Raw genomic sequence first — 18,352 nt, forward strand, 5'->3', positions numbered from 1 at the left:
TTTTAGAAACTTGAATCAAGCAGTGTAGAAACTTTTGACTTGTAGTATACTCATAACTAACAACCACACAGAGAAGCAAAACTACCTTTATGAAAACTGACATATGGCTTCCTCCTAGATACCTTATTGCTCCAAAATTATTTGCTACAATTTAAACAGATGTTATTAAAATAGCATATTTTTACAAATATATTCCTAATTTTGGCATTCAACCAGTATGATTTTGGTATTATTATTATTATTATTATTATTATTGTCATCATCTTCATATAAAAATCTTTTTACACTGTTTGAATCACTTCCATTCTTCTTAGGCATTCAGGCTCTACCCAGTACAGCCTGATCAGCTATGATAACCAAGGCTTGCTTTATTCCTCAGGATTCTGCTTCCATTATCATAAGAAATACAATTTTTTGTCCCATCAGTGGCAGCAAAATGAGAGTATGAGGCTGCTTATTTATGAGCTATATAATTTACTGCAATGAAATTAGGAAAATCCAAGGGGGAAGAACAGGTGACTGCACTTTTTGTCCAAATCAGATGCTTTTCATTCATAAGGAATCATCAACAGCAAAAACCAGCATCACAAACAAAGCTTGGACCTTACAGAAGGTTTGTGCCAGAGACTGAGGTTTTTCTAGTTGAGAGACAGGCTATACAGCATTTTTTTTAACTCAATGCACTAGGATGAAGAAAGTTGAGAAATACCTTGGTAAATATGCAATGCTGCATAACAAATGAGGTCTGCAGTCTTAAATTTGATATTCTGCAAATTCACTCCACGGAACAGTTGAAAGTTGTGGATGTTACTGTGTGTGTCTTTAACACACAACATGCTCACCACAATAACACATATATGGTGATAAGCAAACCTCACTCATGTTGGATGCAAAATCACAGGTGTTTACTCCTGAGCATCAGCTCAAGCTTCTAACATCTGAGTTTTGTTTGTCCCTTGGAGAGGAAGCTACCCCTGCGTCACAGGCTTGAACTCAAAAGCCGTAATGGCCCTGCATTAGATAGGCAGCTGTGAGCCTCCTCATCCCACAGCTAGTCCCAACATCGAGTGAGGATCTATGTGTCAGCACAGGGACTGGTTTGAAAAGATACCATGCACAGCCTTCCCTTGCGTGCCCCAGAAATCAGGTCTTGGCTGAAGGAACTCATGCTGACAAAGCAACGCACACCAGTTGGCAGCTCTGGTGGTCTCCTCTGCTCCTTTCCTACCTCGTCTTTCTATGGTTATCCTTGAAGAGTAAAAGGCTGTTTAAAAGCCATTATGACCTAAAAGGGGGATGGTTATTAGCTTTCACGTTCCCTCCTCAGGCTATACTGTTTAACATTTCTGCTGTGGCTGTCCAGGAAAATAACACCATTTTCATCTGTTATACTTTCTTGCCCTCTGCTGGAAAAACTGTCAAATGAATGTGCAGAACGGAACCTTTTAGAATTGATTTTCCAAACAATCATGAAAATTACTTTCTTCACACAGTCTTCTCCCAAAACCCTCATAAGAAACACTAAAAAAATTTGTTTCTAGCCAAACCACCTGATTCCTAACAATTAATCCTGACCCTACTTCAGAATCAGACCAAGGCATTGAGAGTACCATCTTGTCTCCAAAATGTACTTGTTTCAAAACACAAGGAGAAAGTGGGCAAGAGTGGAGACCAAACACACAAGAGGAAATTGGGGAAAAAGTAATATGCTCACATTTGTCTATAACACAAATGAAATGCAGGTGCTGGTGTTAAATGGGAATACAGGGCAATAGTATTTTCCTCTTTAATAAATTATATTGGGTTTGTGATGTTTTAAGTGAATAAGTGGGTAGCAAGTGTTATTCCATTGTCAATAAACAGCACGCATATGTTTTCCTACTCACAACCAGAGAAGAATTCTTCATAACAGAAACTAAATTACCTCTCTGCCATTATACCATTATTATGGGGACATATTTGGGATCCTTTCAAGAACTTCTGGGAGAGGCTATTGCCTCCGGGTTTTACGCCTTCAAAATCTCAGGCTTCTGACTTTCTCGAAACACATACAGTTTCTCCTGAATAGCAGTTGGAAAAGCAGTCAGGTTCATTGGCTGTATTGTCACCATTCTCCTTTTCATCAAAGAGTAGTTATGGTGGATTAAAAACGTAATGTCACCATGTCACAAAGAAGGAAGGATAGCTCTTTGTTAAATCTGCCGCTGGGAAGGACCTCTGTGACTTTTAATGCCTCTTCAGGCCTTTCAGGCAATCATAGTTCCCTCCTGTGAGCCATGAACCTTTGCAGAAAGTCTTTCTGTCATAAGTAACCTTCTGCTTTCTATTTAGTGACCTTAATCTTCAAAATGACAGGATATTTCCATGGCATGGAGAGTTTCCCTTACACACCCTTACCCAGTGTGGAATGGCTCACATGAATAAGCGTATCATATTTAGGAAAATGGAAATTTTCTTTCAGCTATTCTTTTTTTTCAGTGAATACTTTCAAAGACCAGGTCTTAGCTTGATACTGCAAAAAGTAGCCATCTCTGCTGGGATAAAACAGATGGAAAATGGATGTGAGCAGGACTCATGTTTCTCTTTTCAGCTGCAGTCAGGTTCCTTTTCAGATAGTTGTTTTACAGTGACTGCTTCCATTCATCATGCTATATTCAGCTAATATCCACAAGTTCCCAGATTTGTTTCATAATGCGAACCAGATTTTAAAGGATTTGTTTTGGGAACTACCACGTTTCCACTGGCAGTACAGAGAGCATCCTCCTCCCATTCCTGACCATCTAATAACCTTACCGTAACCACAACATCTTTTTACTCACAGTAAGGTCAAGTTCTTTTAACTTTTTAAAGCATTATAACAGCTGGAAACAAAAAACAGATCCAGAAAAATTCAGTCAGCAAGTCCTCAGAAGACTGTTGGAGGACTACAGACTACAGATTGAGATAAATTGATCCAAACTGCATTTATATAGATTTACATATAGGGATGTTTTATAAATACAGCTATAGAAAGGCAACATCCATGACATCATCTTCTGTCAGTGTCAGCTTCCACACCAGAGTTGCAGAAATACAGTTTTCTTTTGCCTAAATTTATTTCCAAAAACAAAAACATCAGAGATAATATATTAGCAGCATGGTATGGCTCAGGGAATAAGTAATGGCATGCAGAGCTTTTCATTTCAAGAACATAAGTTCAAGTTCAGCCCAAGCCACTAGAGGCCTGAAAGTCCTGTTGTGGCTCCTCTAACAACCTATTGAAAATGAGTTCATTTTCCAAATCCAATTACTTTGGTTTTATTTTCCAAATCCGGGGGATATGTTCACATCACAAATAACAACAGCATAGAAGACAATCTTCTTAAAGTTTTGAGCAGAAGGTCAATGATTAGATGAGATTAAAACTGATGTATCCTCATTCGTTTCAGGTTTTCCTCCTCTGTCAGGATGCCAGCGCAGAGACCTTCTCCTGGCCAGTTCCTTCAGAGTGATCACCCTGTTATGGGCTCCCATTGCCAAAAGAGGGACAAATCAAGGCACTCAGTGAGGGGTCAGGATCTGAATTTTCAGATCAGTTCAGAAAGAAGTCAGTGGGGAAAGGAGCATAACCCATTTTGAACTAGAGCTGTGTCACAACAAATATTTCTGACCTCAGAAGACAGAGCTGCCACGCAGTCCTGTCATACTGCTTTCTTTTTGTCACACTTTATGTGTACGCAGTATTGTGAACTTTTCAGAATGCGGGTAAGGGTTCCTGTGCTATATGTTTAATGCAGTTTATACCAGGGCTGATCAAAAGTGATTTTTAAGGAGGCAAAGTTATGGTGCCCAGCAACATTTACTTGGTATCCCTTAACTGAAAAGAGGAGCAGCAGCTCTTGAAATCTAGCTTTAAACTGAAGAGTTGACCTTCATTCCTCATGTCTATTATTTCACAAAAAAAATTTAATTAGATCGGACAGTTTACATGTAAAGCAGTTTACATGGGCGCACTCCAAAATGGAGTTTCTGCCAACACCAGTAATGACTATGGAGCAAAGTATGGCACTTCAGAACCAATCTGCAAACTGAAATTTAAGACTTTTGGTGTATGTCAATGCTATTAGTAGCAATTTTGTTTCAATATTTTTTCCAGAAAGGGTTCAACTAATCTGTCAGCTTTTTCATTTTTATAGTCCTTTTCAGGAATAAAAACTGGATGCTGAATGTCACACATTTTTCAGAAGTAAAAAATTTTACACTCACTTTGCTGCAGTTCTCCCTATCCTGTGGCAGGGGACAAGTCACAATACGGTGAAGTCAGATCAGTAGTAGGTACCTCCTGGATTTGGACAGTGTGACTGATTTACATTTTCTTTGATGCTTTGGCTGTTTCTTCAACAAGTGCATGGTCTTGACATTGATACTATTTCCCCGTATATGAACCAGTAGCACATTGCAAGTTCCCTGCACATTCATGTTCTGGTTTTGGCAAATAACTGGTATTTTCTTAATCATACAGGTTTACAGTCTTACTCTATCCAACAGGAATGGAAAACATTGATTTGCAGATGTCTTCCAAATTCCCACAGGGAGTTGTTTTATGATTTTAAGTATTTCTACAATTCACAAAAAAGTATGGTCATAAACTACATTATCTAACTCAAGAGAGTAACAAAGATAAATTCAGTTTTAATAGAGATTGGAAACTCTCTTTAAAGCATTACTTCAAGAGTTAACTGTGATTACTGGACCTTAAAGACAAGTGAAGAAGGAGCCTTGTCTTGCAGTGCAAGGTACACTCACATCCTCAGAACTATCCTTCTTTAATGCATTTTTTTCCCTTAAGGTCAGATGGAAGAAAAGGGGAGAATCTGCCTGTTAAAAGCATCTCACCAAAAACAGATGGTCTGAAAGTGTCATCTGGGATTCACCTCCTTTTTGTGAGGACACTCTGCAGTACCAAGCACCTTTAAGGTATCAAAGGAGAGTGCTTTCACCAACATTATACAGTCAAAAACTCTTCAGATATTGTTTCTACCTTGCATCTTTAATCTTTTCTCTAATTTTAGTTACTTCTAATGGGCAAGTCATAAAGTTTGTCAAAATATGCTCTACAGAAAGGTCTGTTCTACAGACATTTTTCCAGCAAAGCTCCTTCAGTCAGGACACAGTAACATTAGCCAACACGCAATTTCAAGTTCTTCAGTGAAGCCCTTATCTTTTTCAACTAGTTTCATCGTTGCCACCAGGTAACTGCAGCTTTTTATCCATTCTGTTCTGCTGGCATAGTCAGAGGTGTTGTGCCTACACCATCAGGGAGGAGCTGAAGCAGATCTGGGGCAATGAGCTGGGATCCAAGGTAGTGGACCTTGCACAGGCAGGGCAGTGCCTCCCAGCAGGGTGCAGGACCAAGGACCTGCTCAGGGCCAGGGCAGCGATGGCAAAGGCTCAGTTGAGCATCCTGGACGAGGCTGGTAGTGAGTCAGGTCTATCCAGAGAGTCCAGTGAATAAATCAAGGCAGCAAGACACGGGACAGTAGCCTGCCCCACCTAATGCTCCATGACAGATGAGCAGACATGGATTGCATAGGTCCGTGGGGGTTAGAAATATGTAAGGCCTGTGCTTGCCACTGAAATAACAATGTGTACATGCTGACTTTGTAAAGGCCTTGGAAAGCCCAGAATACAATAAGGATTAAAGTCAATGCTGAGTAATGGAGAAGGATCCATGATAGTCCTACCAGAAGATAAAAGAATACAGCTTCAAGACTGGCATCTCTCATTGTGGTCCATCCAACACGAGGGTAAGCCATTACCCAAAAGAGCTATAAACACCTTATAACCTTCAACGGAGAGGAATCCAGAACTGACAAAGAAGAGGGATCACTGAATATGAGTGAGCCAACTAGGGAAGACACCATGCTGGACCTGTTCTTTGTGAACAGAGAAGGACTTGTGGGTGATGTGACGGTTGGAGGCCATCTTGGGCATAGTGATCACAAAATGATAGAGTTTTGATTCTTGGAGAAGTAAGGAGGGGGGTGAGCAGAACTGCTACCTTGGACTTCCAGAGGGCAGACTTTGGCCTGTTTAGGAGACTGGTTGACAGAGTCTCTTGCGAAGCTGTCCTGAAGGGCAAAGGAGTTGAGGAAGGCTGGACATTCTTCAAGAAGGAAATCTTAAAGGCGCAGGAGCAGGCTGTCCCCATGTGCCGAAACATGAGCCAGCAGGGAAGAAGACTGGTCTGCCTGAACAAAGACCTTTGGCTGGAACTCAGGAAAAAAAGGAGAGTTTATGACCTTTGGAAGAAGGGGCAGGCAACTCAGGAGGACTACAAAGATGTCGTGAGGTTATGCAGGGAGAAAATTAGAAGGGCCAAAGCCCAGCTAGAACTTAATCTGGCTACTGCTGTAAAAGACAATTTAAAAAGTTTCTCTAAAAACATTAGCAACAAATGGAGGGCTAAGGAGGCTCTACATCCTTTATTGGATGTGGGGTGAAACATAGTGACAAAGGATGAGGAAAATGCTGAGGTACTTAGTGCCTTCTTTGCCTCAGTCTTTAATAGTAAGACCAGTTGTTCTCTGGGTACCCAGTCCCCTGAGCTGGAAGACAGGGACAGGGAGCAGAATGAAGCCCCCATAATCCACGGGGAAATGGTTAGTGACCTGCTGCACAACTTAGACACACACAAGCATATGGGACCAGATGGGATCCACCCAAGGGTACTGAGGGAGCTGGAGGAAGTGGTCACCAAGCCACTTTCAATCCTTTATCATCAGTCCTGGTTAACGAGGGAGGTGCCAGTTGACTGGAAGTTAGCAAATGTGACACGCATCTACAAGAGGGCCAGAAGGAGGATTCAGGGAACTACAGGCCTGTCAGCTGACCTTGGTGCCAGGGAAGGTTATGGAGCAGACCATCTTGAGTGCCACCATGTGGCACGTACAGGACAACCAGGTGATCAGGCCCAGTCAGCATGCGTTTATGAAAGGCAGGTCCTGCTTGACTAACCTGATCTCCTTCTGTGATGAGGTGACCCACTTAGTGGATGAGGGAAAGGCTGTGGATGTTGTCCACCTACACTTTAATAAAGCCTTTGACACGGTTTCCCACAGCATTCTCCTGGAGAAACTGGCTGCTCATGGCTTGGATGGGTGCATGCTTTGCTGAGTAAAAAGCTGGCTGGATGGCCGGGCCCAAAGAGTGGTGGTGAATGGCGTTAAATCCAGTTGGCAGCCGGTCACAAGCGGTGTTCCCCAGGGCTCTGTGTTGGGGCCAGTTCTCTTTAATATCTTTATCAATGATCTGGATGAGGGGATCGAGTGCACCCTCAGTAAGTTTGCAGATGACACCAAGTTGTGCGGGAGTGTTGATCTGCTTGAGGGGAGGAAGGCTCTGCAGAGGAACCTGGACAGGCTGGATCGATGGGCCAAAAACAATTGTATGAGGTTCAACAAGGCCAAGTGCCAGGTCCTGCACTTGGGTCACAACAACCTCATGCAACGCTACAGGCTTGGGGAAGAGTGGCTGGAAAGCTTCCCAGCAGAGAAGGACCTGGGGGTGTTGGTTGACAGCCACTGTGAATATGAGCCGGCAGTGTGCCCAGGTAGCCAAGAAGGCCAATAGCAACCTGGCTTGTATCAGAAATAGTGTGGCCAGCAGGACTAGGGAAGTGATTGTCCCCCTGTACTCAGCACTGGTGAGGCCGCACCTCGAATCCTGTGTTCAGTTTTGGGCCCCTCACTACAAGAGAGACATTGAGGTGCTGGAGCGTGTCCAGAGAAGGGCAACGAAGCTGGTGAAGGGTCTGGAGCAGAATTCTGATGAGGAGCGGCTGAGGGAACTGGGGTTGTTTAGCCTGGAGAAAAGGAGGCTGAGGGGAGACCTTATTGCTCTCTACAACTACCTGAAAGGAGGTTGTAGCGAGGTGGGGGTCGGTCTCTTCTCCCAAGTAATAACCCATAGGATGAGAGGAAATGGCCTCAAGTTGTGCCAGGGGAGGTTTAGACTGGATATCAGGAAAAATTTCTTCACTGAAAGGGTTGTCAAGCATTGGAACAGGCTGCCCAGGGAAGTGGTTGAGTCACCATCCCTGGAGGTATTTAAAAGACCTGTAGATGTGTCGCTAGGGACATTAGTGGTGGACTTGGCAGTGCTAGGTTAACAGTTGGACTTGATGATCTTAAAGGTCCTTTCCAACTGAAATGATTCTATGGTTCTATGATTCTATGAGGACACAGACCTACTTAGACCAATCATTAAGAAGGAGATATGCTGTGCTATGCATTTCTAAAGATATAAGTACCCATTTTATTTTTTATATTTTTTTCTTCCATTCCGAAGCACACCAACTTCATTCTCGTTATACTCCAATTTTGATTTGACCCTCAGCAGTGCAACCCTGACTTAAGGTCCTTATCTGTACAGTAAATGCAGCAGAACTGCACCCACATAGGCTTTCAGCTGCTGTCTAATCTCAGCCTGCAGCAAATCATCCCGACTCCAACTCTGCTGCCACACCAGGGAAACTCCGCAGCAGGCACTCAGACTGCAGGGCTATGGGAGGAGGTGAAGGTGGAAGGAGAACTATCCTGTGTTCTGAGATAAAGGGCTGATCTGGAGTGGAAATACATTTAGTCTTTCTGCCATTTCTGCTATACACTGAGCCTACTGCTGTCTCATCTATGGTGGCTCATGGTATAAGAAAACTTTTTTTGCTGAGATCTTTGTGGACATGGTTATTTTTATTGGAAGCAAAGAATTTGAACATGTATCATTATGACTTATGTTTAAAATAGAATGAATGTTATTTGAGTCACTTCCAAATTAACATGATTGTTTAAAAATATATGAAGTGCTTCGCTGAATTTTAATCTCTTTACGGGAAAAACAATTTTAAAAGATTACAACCTTGCACATTTTTAGAGGGATGTAAGCACGTTAGCTAAAACATAAATTTCAGACACCACAATAATTTTTAATCATTCTGCACTGCACATACGCAGCATTCAAATGTCTCTTTCAAATGTCAAAATAAAATTAGTATTTATTACCATACCTCTGAACTAGCACATTTACAAAACTGAAGCTCAGGACATTTTCTACTAAGCCATCTAAGCCATCTAAGCCATTTTGTACGTTCTCAGTTAAATGCATTTTCTGGAGCTACTGCTCTGCCTCAGGGACTCCCAGAATTTCTGAAGTACTTTATGGTTTGTTTCACAAAATTCTTCAGGAAAAATTGCTCAGGTCAAGTCAAGAAGGGCATCCCAGTTCCAGAGGTGGCTTTTCTATGTTGCTAGCTTGCTGTAAATAAAGCCATAAGAATAATTGACATTGCTGAACCTTACACAGACAGAAGGTAGTACCTGAGCAAATACATAAGATTAAACACAGACAAGTCATGCTCAAACCAAAATCTTTGGCTTTGACACCTCCAGGGCACAGGGGAAGTTCGCAGGCGCAGTGTGGGATCCATAACAACAGCAGCTCCCCAGCAGGGCAGAATAAAGGCCAGGTCCTCGATACCTCCCAGTTTGGGCAAAAAAGTAGCTCCAGATGAGAACTTCATGGGCTCAAACCCACCTGGCAAAGTATCAAAAAGACCTGTGGGATCTCTTCAGAGAGAGAAGATGTTGTTCCCAGTCCCTACTGCAATCTAAACATTGGAGAGTTTCAAACTTGGGTCTCTGACTTCCCTGACGTAGAGCATGGAGAGGGAGGAGGTCCCTATACTCTTGTCTCTGCAACTCTTTTCGGTGATACCCTCCCTGTTACACAGGTTGTAGCAGATCAGTTCTCTCCAGAGAGACATGCAAAGGATTTTGTGTATCCACCACGACCTGTGTGCTGAGTTTCTTAGATCTCCCAAGATTTTTTTGACTGTGTTCACACCCTGCAGCCAAACCTCAGGCACGTAGAAGACTTCAGTGGGGGAAACAAAGATCGTGCCTAAATGCCTTCATGATAATAGCCCTGTGTTACTTGGAAGCACAAAACAAACAGACCCACTAGCATCTGCACTCCTAAATCACTTCACCACCTTCGAAAAATCCCACCCTTCCCATAAAAGCACTAGCTGACAAAGATCATGTTGTCAAGCAGTCTGCACTGAACAAAAATCCAACCAGATACGGTATAATTGTGTGTTACTGCCCATAAAACAATTAATCTGGCTTTAGATCTCTGGGATAGCAAACAATTGATTCAAAGAGCAAAATTATAGGTACTCCTGCCATGGTGCACCAGGGAGGAGGGGGAGAAAGAAGCTTCTTTTACTGTGTTGAATTCAGCCGACTGGCAGCTGCTATTTGGTTGATCCATACAGAGCACTGCCAGCAGTTTTTACTGGCCAGTGTTTTACAGAAGGACCCCCCTAACACCTCACAGCACCAATACTAGGGGATCCTGGCTGCCTTTTTATAGATGTAGCAAGACCCTGGCATTTATTACATTCCTGTACACAATGCCACTGAGGCTGTTATACTTTGTTCGGTCAAGGAGGCAGACAAAGTCCGCACAAAAAAATGTGAATTAATAAACTTCTAACTGCACTTGTGGCTCTTCTGAGTTTATCTTCTGTGAACAGCTTAAACAAATGAGTGTAACTGGAGGGACTGTTCTGGGAAACCATGATGCTCATAAACACCGGCTGTCCCACTGGAAGCAGAGGTACTGCTCATCCAGTGGGGCAGCAGAAACAAATAACATCGCTCGATGTGTCCGGCTAGGCTGCAAAAACCTCCGCCGTCCCTCTGTAAATGCTCATAACGTAAGGCTTGCAAATGCTTCCAGTACAAGACTACTCCTCTGAAATTATTCTGGCAATGATTCTTATAGCTAAGACGCTCAAGTCCCTCTCCATCTGCAGACACGGTACGCAGCTAGCCCTGCTATCGTGGCATGACCTTGTTCATGCAGCTCCTGGCAAACAAGCAGCACTGTCACACTATAATTATACAAGTACACAAAACCGCCGTACCAAACTTCCCAGAAATCTCTGCCACTTCGCTGATGTCAGCACAAGGAGCCAAAAGCTGTAATTAACTTTTGATTGAACTTTGATCAGTCTGAATGGATACAGCCTGTGGGCAGTGCCTGGACCGGGAACTCTGCCAAACCTGCAAGTTCCTGTGTGGGGAGAGAAGCACCACTTGACGGTTATCCCTGTCCTCATGTCCTCTCCCCAGGTATTTGCTGCCCTCCCCTGTCCAGGGCAGGAGGCTGGGCTAGTCATTGGCCTTGCTCAGTGTGGTTTCTCTTGCTTTCTAGGTATGTTAATAAGAATTTCTTAAAAATCCCAGCAACATCCAAGCAAGGTAGCTCAAAGCATTGGTAGGTCACAGGAGAGAAGAGGAAATCCCTCCCCTCAAAACTAATCACTACCCAAAGTTGTCCCGTTCTTCTGGGTTAACTCCAGTGGAGTCTGGGCTCCCACAACATGGACATGAGCTGCCTCGAGATGGACAGAGGCTGGAAATGACTGCTCCCAGTCTATCGCACCAACCCAGTAACGCCAGCAAGAAATTGGACTGGCAACTTTATGGGGAAAAACTGCATCTTGTATTTCTTCTGTTAAACATGGTTTAACATGTTTATTAGCGTTATGCTAATTCAGGTCACCTAAATGGGCTCCACGTAATTTAATAAATTTAATGAATTACTTAATAAAAGACTGAATTTGGCTGTTAGCCAGTTAAACAGTGATTGACTGATGTCCAGGGAAACAACTGTCTCTAGAGTGGAGGGACCCCATCACAGGTTATGATGCCAAAGTAGCTTTGTTAGACAAAGATGAGGCTTTTGGCAATAGACATTCAGGGTTTCAGATTCAAGGTCCCAAGTTCAGCCTCTGCTCTCAGTGATCTTCCCAGGGGTGTTCTGTTACACACAAACAAAGAAACACATGAGCTGAATAAATTATTAATTAAAAAACATTTGTTCAGCTCTGTGCAGCCACAATGCCTCTCTCCCCTAGGGCAAATGTCTTACTCTCAAATCAATCCAAAGTGCCAGGAGAAACAGATGATAGTTTCACTTACCTCTGGTCCACTTCAAGAAGAGTGAATGTGGCTAATTAAATGTGCAATGACTCCAAAAAAGACATCCAGTGTCACTGGCATTTGCTGTAAAACAAAACAAAACAAACAAACCAAAAAAAAACCCCTAAAAAAAAAACCCCAAAACCCAAAACAGTTAGGGTTTTTTTTAAAAAAAAAGTTCAACCCTCCAGAGACACAACTAGTCTACACCATTCTTTTTTTCATTTGTCTATATAGACATTTTGTCCTTGAGGAACAGTTATAACAAATGTATACCACAGTGCAATTATTTTTTTTTGTTCATGAATTTAGTTGCAAAATCATGTGGAAGAAGAATAGTTATTTCACTTCATGTAATCTCCCTCTTCAAGACATCTTGTAGATTCTTCTCTTTATACGCACAGGCTTTTATATACAAAAGATCAGATTTTGTGGCCAAAGCCTGTTGGCAGTACAATGTCAGCAGTTAATGTACGTCAAAAAATTGCCATTACTGTAAAGTAATAAGTAGTTTGTATCCCTCAGTTGGTTGACTACAGTGCTTCACTTCTGGGATAGGTTTCTTTCAACCAGACAGAGACATTTTTATCTGAGCTGGTCATCTGAGGCTCCCTTTAAACTTACAAGAAAGGAAGAGGCACTTTTAGGGTACAGCTCCTTTCAGATCCTTTTTACTAAATATGTAGGCATTTATTGCTGAGTCACCATGTCTACTTCTAAAGTCAGTGGAGAGGTGCATCTTCGTATGGGGAATACGGCCACCTACTGCCTGGATCACACCTCACAGATGCCTCGTCCTCTCTGTTGATTAGGGTGAATGGGAAATGATAGCTATGTCATACTGTACTTCCCACACTCCTGTTTTTTTCACAATGTTTACAAGAATAATTGCCAGGTTCCTCACCCAAAAGAATTAAGGGTTTGTTCCTGAACAAACCCTTTGTTCCTGAACAAACCCAAAACAAAAGTTTTGTCCTTTTTCACAGGAGAATGCCTTACAACAAACTGAAAAGAAAATAATTTTCTTTACAATAGGAAGTTTTAAAATATATTTGTCTTTTTATTTTGATTTGGAATAAAAATAAGTTTTGAGCTTGCAGCAAAATATATTCTCTGATTTGTTTGGTTTAAAAATTGTGTGTGTCAGTTTCTGAAATTCCGTCTGAATTTTATTTTAATTTCTCTCTAATATGTTTTCACTGTTCTGCATGAGGTCATGCCATGTCAACAGAAGTTCATGTCAGTAGCATGGAGGCTGAACTAGATAACCTCCAGACGTCCCTTCCAACCCAAGTTTTTCTGCAATCGGTATACAGTAGTCATTATTACATTTTAATATCTCAAACCCTAAAAGGTGTATCAATCTGAATTGATCAACATTAAAGTTTGTTTAATATTACAAGCTTTAAACAGTATTTTGTGAATGTCTAGAAAGACAGAATTTAAAATTCAGGGACCTCTGCTTTCTCTTGTCATTCTATCATACCCAAGAGGGACCCAAGCAATTAAGTATTTGACTAATTGAAAAGTTTTATTTGCCTTTCTTTGTTCATGCTTGATTTCCTTCTTTGCTATTTCTGCTTTCTACTTGTGTTCCCACTTGCTGTATTTGAAATGGACTAAGGATCCTCATGGACAGTCACTTAAAGAAGAATGCCTCCTTGCTGAACAATCATTTCTAAACTCCACATTGCCTTTGGATAGGTCAACTTAACTATTTTCCTGGATGAAATCATGAACTTCAAAGGAATTTTTCATATGCAGCAACTGACCCACACAGTGTTAGTTTGTTTTATTATGAACTAAGACCTTTTAAGAACATTTAATACATGTAAGGGCAGAGCTTACTAGAAAAGCCCATGTAGTAGCATTTGTAGAGCAGCGATTTTTAATCTGGAAATTTCTAGATGATTCCAAAGATGGTGGTGTGAAAACTTCTAGTTCAATTAACTATGTGTTTTTGTTATACACATCTAACTCTTATACACATCCAGCCAGGACTACAAGTCACATGAAACCCTAACAAAATTACCATTGTCTTGAACTTGAATGTTCATAGCAAAATTTTCACATACATTGAAGTGAGACTGAAAGCACTGAAGTGAAAGAAAAACTGTGTTGCTGTTTAAAGTAAATATGAAAAGCAAATTGTCAGTAAAAGATACAGCAAGATTTAAAAAAAAAATCTAGCTGGAAGACAGACATATGCCTCTTTTCTAAACTGATAATTTTGTTGTCTCTCATTTTTATATTGAATTCCTGTCTAGACCTCAGACAAAAGGCTTGGTGATTACCCAGTTTGGGACGAATTAGGAGATGAAGTCCATTATGCTACACAAAAGATTTTATTTGTGGCTGTGCATCTGGCTAAGAGCAAAATAGTCAGAGGCAATATACAGGCCATCCCACCTTCCTGAAATTTCAGTCCATAATAAGTGCTAATTTCCCAGGAAGTTTTCTAGTCTTCAGTTTACTCCACAAAACAGATAATAAAGCATAAATCAAGTTTCCTGTCATCTGAAAGATTTTTCTCCTGTCGTCTGAAGGAGTTTTTCCTTCATGGAACACTATGGAACAATATTCTAAAACCACAGACCTTTAGGAACTAAAATGTCATTGCAACAAAAAACCATTTCTTGAAAGACTAAAAGCTTGCTCATTCTCCAAATGAGAGACTATTGCAAGATTTGTCTGGTGTCATCTGTTGGCAAATTCTACCAGTTTTCCCTGGATCTTTTTTCACCTGCCAGTAATAAGAGTATGATAATATCTACACATATTTCTCCTTAATTATTGGACAAAAGTCTGAAATAAACAGTAAGAGCCACTGGAATAAAACATATAATCATTCTCACACACATCCTATACCACAACAGACAGGAATGTATTTTGAATGCAGTAATCAGAAATATTTAAGATAATTAAGAATGCTTTCTGGTGATCCTCCTAAATACGATTGTTTCTTGCATAAGCTCTTCAGCAAATTCAATAGATTGTTTAAGCAACATCTGAACCATGTAAGTGGATGACATATTTTTGTATGCATCCTTAGAACCAATAATATACAGCTAATGCATCATATTCAGTAAAATGGCTTAAGTGATAACAGGTGTTTAGCATAATGGAAACTGCTGCTAGTTGGTCAACACGTAAATTAATTTTGTTATTTACAGAACCAGATGGTCAATTCTGGAGCATCAGCATGGGTAAAATTAATAAGCCTCCTCGCTGCAGAACATGACGTCTCATCTGTAGCTTCACCAGTTTCTAATTCTAGCTACCGTGTAAATTGCAAGAGTACTCCTCTGACAGAAAGATTAACTGACTTACTCTCTGCCCAAGAATACTACACCATATATCATCAAGTAAAAGTGGCTAAAGGTCATACAAACGAACTTCATGAGAGATTAAGAGAAGTGGTAAGGAACAATAATGTGCTTTTTCATTCTTGTACTCTGTGCTGCTTACAGTGTCAGTATGATTTGCTATTATTTTCTTCCTGCTTTATTTCTTGTAGCAATGGCTTGATATTGCAGGAAATGCAATTTAGCTACAGAGCTCAACTGTCAAGCCATTTACATTCTAAGACAGAGATCGTTTTATTAAGGTGTAATGTTAAGTTTTTCTTCAAAAGCCCTATTTGAGAAACTCATGGTCTGATTTAATCTGTGATTCAGAAGAAACCTTTTTTCCCATCCATAATCGAAGCTCGGTCAGGTTAAATCAGGCAGTTACACATGCTCGCAGGACTAAGAAATCCCGCTGGTCTGGATCTCCTGAACCAAAAGGGACAGCAAAGACCTCCGGCACTACAGTCGCGCTCCTCAGGGTACAGCCACACACCGTGCCCAGGCTCCCGCTCACGGCACAGGACGCGCACAGCCAGCGTGGTGCAGCTGGTGCACGCCAGACCCGGCGCACTCCAGCTGTAAAACTCATGCACGCACACGCTACAAACACCCAACAGTCGCTCCTGCCGGGCACTTGGAAATCCTGAGCAACCATCCCCTTTTCCTCAAATGGCACTTGGACAAAGTCTAAAGGCAGCAAACAAAGCCACTTCTGGGAAGCCCAGGCACACAGTAGCCCTGCACACACTGACAACGAGACACATCTTACAGCAGAGAGCACTGTATCTGCCTCCTTTGGACACCTCTCTCCTCGTCTGTGACTCCCTCCCAGTGTGCTGCACAGCACTGGTCTGTCTGCCCAGGGACGGAGAGACAAGGTGGCAGAGAGGAAGGCTGAGTGTGCTCGCAGCCCCTGCGAACTGCAGAGAAGCTCCTCAGCCCGTGCCTACTTCTGCAGGGCCTCTGCTCCCATGTGCCCTGTGCATTCCTGTTACATACTTTAAAGTTTTATTAATTTATGCATGCTATAAAGAAATCATAATTGATAACACTTTTGCGCCTCAGGTTTTCACTGGAGCAGGTTCCTTTGATGAATGCAGACAAAAGTGCAGTCACTGTATACTGTGCATCTTTGACACTCGTCTTATCCAACTTAACTGGCTTAAATTGGAGGAAAACGTAGCAAATATAAATATAGATTCAATTCTAATGTAGAACTATAAACATTCAGACCTTATCCAGAACTTGAATCCAATGTTTCCTTTTCTGTGTGTATCAAGAATGCTTTTCTTTTCTCCCCTTCACTACTAGAAGGTTATGTTTTAAAAATGCAAAACCTTCAGTGACTTACTGAGAATTATTGTGCACATAGTTTTGGAATTCAGGTTGCATATCTGGAAGCTACATGTCACACTGAATTATTCAAATAAAGACTGCCATATTAAAATGGGTAAAATCCAGTGAGTCCTGCCTGTTATTTTAAGAAATCCTGTCCATTTTAGAAATATTTTGGTCTGTTAAGAAAATAAAAGCACACAGCAAGGTGAAGTAACAGACATCCCTATGGACTGCTTAGATCAGTCGTATCACATACCTCAGTCCTCTAATCATGGCTACAGTGCCTCTAAACACATTAAACTGTACTCTACCTGTGTTATACAAAACATTTTTGTTGTTACCATGCTGTGCAATGTGTGAGACAACACACAAAATAAGTCTTGAAGGAGTATTAAGTTCTTTTAAAATATGTATGTATCTCCTGGCACTGCGCACTCACCAGCTACTTCGTCTTCACAGTAGCGAGTCCACGGGGCATTAGTTGGCCAACTTAGAAGCAAAGAGGAAATCATGGTAAATAAACAGGCAATTCAAATATATTTAGGTCACTAGCATACAAGTAAAAGCTAGTCACCAAATTAAAATTAATAACATGTACAGAAACTATCAAGGTTAACCCACAAAGCAATAACACACATCTGCAGGCGAGTAAATGTTTTCATCATTCTGGCTTGAGTGATTTGACTGAGGCCACGCAAATCAGGGGCAAGGACAGAATTAGGGATCCAGGCTGGCGTTTATGGAGGTGGCATTTTCCAGTAGTCAGTTACAGCAAGTTTGTGTTGCCTGTTAAATCAGTTGCGTATTGTGTGACCATAGGATGCTACATAGATCTTGGAAAACAAAACAGGGAAGCAAAACAAAGACTGCAGATATATATCTCCCAGAAAACACCAGAGGGAAGGGGAGAGAGCTTTTGATTTGGAAGAGTCCCTTCATGTCTCACAGAGCTCCCCAAACGGGTCCTTAGAAGAACCGAGAAACCTGGGAACCGACTGCACGAAGAGTTGTGGGTTGCACTCAGCCAGGCAAGCTGTTGGAAACTGATTGGAGTGTCAGATAACAACTCCAAAAACATCTATTTACAGCCTGTGTCTCTTCAGTGACCCAGTTTGCAGCACAGGTCCGCAGGCTATCCCGTTGTTTTTGCTTTATTCCTGCTATTAAAATTAAACTGTGCTTACAAACAAGCACATAGTGATTTATTAAACCATTCTGATCATAGACAACTGGATCTACAGCCACTGGACTCAGCAGTATCTGATGGAGATCCAGCTTTGTGGCGGTGAATACACATGTCCAACGATGCTGGAGCACCATCCCACAACTGCACTTACGGACTAATGGAAACCTGCATCCCCTCACAACATGCCCAGCAAAACCCTGGGTGATACAGGGCAAAGGCAATTGATTTACAAAGTTCAGTCTAAGAATGAAGACCTTTCCTTCCCAGGAGAGCGAGAGGCACATCGTCTGACATCTGCAGGGCTGCATTCTGACACCCCACTGAAGAAACAGAAACGCAACAAGTGCATTTCTACACACAAGACACCTTTTTCTACACACACGACACCTACACACAAGACACGCACATCCACACACACAAGACACCTTTTTCTACTGGGTATCTTCATCCCA

The sequence above is a fragment of the Mycteria americana genome, chromosome 1 (assembly GCF_035582795.1).
Source record: "Mycteria americana isolate JAX WOST 10 ecotype Jacksonville Zoo and Gardens chromosome 1, USCA_MyAme_1.0, whole genome shotgun sequence".
Classification (NCBI taxonomy): domain Eukaryota; kingdom Metazoa; phylum Chordata; class Aves; order Ciconiiformes; family Ciconiidae; genus Mycteria; species Mycteria americana.